This window comes from Psammomys obesus, unplaced genomic scaffold, assembly GCF_907164565.1.
Source record: "Psammomys obesus unplaced genomic scaffold, mPsaObe1.curated_primary_1811, whole genome shotgun sequence".
In the NCBI taxonomy this organism is placed as follows: Eukaryota; Metazoa; Chordata; class Mammalia; order Rodentia; family Muridae; genus Psammomys; species Psammomys obesus.
Genome location: NW_026596034.1, coordinates 23,009,799 through 23,010,535, shown reverse-complemented (window position 1 = coordinate 23,010,535; position 737 = coordinate 23,009,799).

Genomic DNA, 737 nt, shown 5'->3' with positions numbered 1-737 from the left:
TCACTGTTTTCTTCCAAAATTAGCTGAGGACAGCACGTTCAATGAAATTCTTTCAGCGGTTATCAAAAAGCTGAGATTTGCATTTTAAATGAAAAGAAAAGACTCAAATCAAGGCCCTTGTCACCTTTCTCCCATTAGAATGGTGTTTTCTAGCTCCTATGAGAAAATGCACAATTTCTAATACCTCAGTTTTCTTTTCCTTTTCTTCTCCCCAAGAAACCCAAGATAGGGTTTTTCTGTGTAGCCCTGGTTGTCCTGGAACTTGCTGTATAGATCAGGCTGGCCTCGAACTCACAGAAATCTGCCTGCCTCTGCCCCCCAAGTGCTGGGATTCAAGGTGTGTGCCACCACACCTAGCCTAGTCTCAGTTTTATTTGTGTACCTAGAATTGGGCAGCTTGGGCTCAAATCAGCCAGCATTTTCTGTAGCTACCATGAAGAGCAGGCAATAGAGGGGTGTTTCCTGGGCTTCAAGGAATACAGGGACAAAGATTCCAGCCAGGAAACACTGAACACTGGTTGAGTTGTTACTCTTCCAGACATTGTCTGGGACAGAGGCCAGGCCACCTGTGCAAGCACGCCATGGGTATGATGCTCGGTGTCACACTTGCTGCTGCTCCCCAGTCAGTCTCTCATTCTCCTTAGGCTGCAGCATTCTAGGCACTAGTCTGAGACTCAGAGAACATTGTTTTGTGTGTGTGTGTGTGTGTGTGTGTGTGTGTGTGTGTGTGTGTGTGT